Source organism: Austrofundulus limnaeus, unplaced genomic scaffold (genome assembly GCF_001266775.1).
Source record: "Austrofundulus limnaeus strain Quisiro unplaced genomic scaffold, Austrofundulus_limnaeus-1.0 Scaffold173, whole genome shotgun sequence".
Lineage (NCBI taxonomy): Eukaryota > Metazoa > Chordata > Actinopteri > Cyprinodontiformes > Rivulidae > Austrofundulus > Austrofundulus limnaeus.
This window is the reverse complement of record NW_013952575.1, coordinates 377,188-380,092: the sequence shown is the minus strand read 5'-3', so window position 1 is coordinate 380,092 and position 2,905 is coordinate 377,188. Positions and strand designations below refer to the sequence as shown.

The 2,905-nt window shown below is 39.9% G+C and overlaps 2 non-coding genes across 2 annotated transcripts; one reads left to right on the top strand and one right to left on the bottom strand.

Moving 5' to 3' along the window:
• Positions 1-2,282: 2,282 nt before the first annotated feature.
• On the bottom strand, positions 2,283-2,364 carry trnas-gcu (transfer RNA serine (anticodon GCU)). The gene has a single exon. It is a non-coding gene; the product is annotated as a tRNA-Ser (tRNA).
• A 130-nt stretch (positions 2,365-2,494) lies between these two features.
• Positions 2,495-2,567, top strand: trnaa-agc (transfer RNA alanine (anticodon AGC)). The gene has a single exon. It is a non-coding gene; the product is annotated as a tRNA-Ala (tRNA).
• The last annotated feature ends 338 nt before the right edge of the window (positions 2,568-2,905 follow it).

Genomic DNA, 2,905 nt, shown 5'->3' with positions numbered 1-2,905 from the left:
GTGAAATCTGCACCCTGCTCCAGAACCTCCATGAGCAGGCTAAGCATGCTGATGACCTGTTAGACTGGTGGGATCAAGCCAAATTACAAATCAAAAACATCTCCATAAAATTCATTAAGAGAAAAAAAGAGAGAACAAACTAAATTAGAAACAAATCTGAGAAAGAGGTTAAATGACGAACTATACAACTTAGAAAGAAACAAAGACGCTACTGAATATACCAAAATTTAAAAAAAGCTAGGACAAACTGAAATACAAAAATGTAGAGAAGCTACAATCTGCGCTAAAGCTCAGCACCTGACAGAAGGAGAGAGGTCAACAGCTTTCTTTCTGAAGCAGGAAAAGAGAAAACAGAAAAACATTGAAATTAATGAACTTGTTAATGAAGAGGGTGAGAAAGTAAATGACATCACAGGCATTTTAGAAACAATTCAGTCTTTTTATTCTAAGCTTTTCCAACGCATAAACATTTCACAGGATAGTATAAATAAGGTTGTTGGAGTGTTAAGTGCATCGCTTACCAAATCAGATAGTCTTATGTGTGATGCTCCAGTGACTGAGGTTGAAGTCCAGCAGGCCATTGATGGCTTTAAGAAAAACAAAAGTCCACCTAATGATGGCCTAACTACGGATTTTTTCAAACATTTCAAATTTCAGATTAGTCTAATCCTGCTCAAACTATTTAAAGTCATGGGGCAAAAGGGGTGCATGCCCAAGACCTTTGGCCAGGGAGTGGTGACTCTAGTTTATAAAAAGAAGGGATACCCGAGTGACTTAGAGAATTACAGACCAATCAGTCTCCTAAATACTGACTACAAAGTTTATGTTAAAATTCTAGCGAATAGGTTAAAATTGGTAGCAAATGACATCATTCGCACCTCACAGTCTGATGGTGTGCCACAGAAAAACATATCGGACACAATACTGTCCATTAAATATACTTTAAGAACCATGGAAAAAACAGAAAGTATTTTTCTGAATATTGATTTCAGTAAAGAATTTGACAGAGTAAAACATATTTTCCTTTGGGCTGTCCTAGGAAAATTTGAATTTGGAAAAACATTTATTCAAAGAATACGCTTATTGTATGATAACGCAAAAAGTCAAGTTAAATGTAATGGTCAACTTACGGATCTTTTCCATCTTCGGCACTCAATTCGACAGGGCTGTCCGCTGTCATCTTTGCTCTACAGCCTAGTTGCAGAGCTGCTGGGTCTCCTCATTATGGAGGATGACAATGTAGAAGGTATCAAAACTCCTAGAGGCAACATAATTAAAATATTTCAGTTTGCAGATGTCACAACAATAGCAGCAGCAAATGAAAGAAGCATTGAAACAGTCCAAAAACACCTACAGACATATGGAGAAGCCTCAGGAGCCAAAATCAGCAAAACAAAATCGACAATCATGTACTGTGGCAAGGCAAAGCAGACACCTGGGAAATGGGGCTTCATAGAGGCCAAGGGCATGGTTAAGATGTGCATTTGGGTAGGAGGGAAGCGGAAGCGAGAGATGAAACCTGGAGATTAGTGGTGAGTAAAATTCAAAGACAGCTTTATCTATGTAAACAAGAGTCTAACAATTAAAGGGAAAATAGTCATTGTAAACAGTCTAATCATAGCAAAGCTAATATATCCTATCACAGTATTTGAGCTTCCTAACAATACCTTTAATGCGCTGATGAAAGAAATTTCATGCTTCATCTGGAAAAACAAAAGAGGCTTAATTGCGCATAAAAACTTGATTGCTCCAACAAAAGAGGGGGGGGGGGGGGCTCAAACTTGTTGACATCCAATCCAAAAAGGAAGCCATCAGAGTTCGTCTCATAGCATAGTTTCTGTCATCACTTGGTAAATAGGCATGGCACGATTACTTTAAGCATTTTCTGGATTCGTATGGCACAAAATCTACTTTTTCCACATTTACTCCAGCGCCAGAAGCATCTAGAGATGTCTTTGTAGAAGCTCTCTAAGTGTGGGGGAAAATCAGGCCCATCTTAAAAACCATAAGTAGATTTGGTGTTAAGTGATTAGAGTACTGTCTGGTTCCTGAGGAAAAGGGTAACTTGCATCACTGTTTTTCAGTACTATCAGAAGGCTACACGGTATGGACAGAAGCTTGGTGATTTATCAAAGCATCAAGAGAACATGCCTTAGAAAGAGATTGTGGAAATCCTGAAGGATCATGTAACATTGCAATGAAGACATCCATCGATAAAGCAAACATGTCTGAGATACACACTAAACACATCTGGTGACATGGTATTCATTGAAAATTACACACGATGAGAATGGGATTCGAACCCATGCGTGCAGAACACAATGGATTAGCAGTCCATCGCCTTAACCACTCGGCCACCTCATCGGCAAACAAGTCTACTTACAGTCACAGGACATTAGGTGGACACAATCACATAGTCCTATGTAGGGTTTCACATCTCATTGGATATTGGATTGAAATCTTGGATAGGCCTTCATGAGCGAGCAGTTGTGAAGGGGAATTAGCTCAAGTGGTAGAGCGCTHGCTTAGCATGCGAGAGGTAGCGGGATCGATGCCTGCATTCTCCACTAAACCHCAATGAAACCAAAGCTCATCACTTTCAGTTTACCTCAAATTACCTTTTGTTTCTGTGAAGGAAACTCGGGGCAAGATGGGCAGAAACACGGCGAAAAGGTGTCAAAAAGACAAAAGGTCTTGCAGGTATGTTCGTAAAGTCATTTATTAATGGGCAGACAGAGAACAGAAAACAATCAGGAAGTCTGTTGAGTGTGGCCCCCCGTCATAGGCTGCCAAGCAATGATATACTGTCAGCTAACATCATGTGGTAATGAACAACCAATCCCAACCTGCCTCATCCTGTTACATGAAAGTAGGTCAACGTGATGCTGACGTCCGGAAGATATCA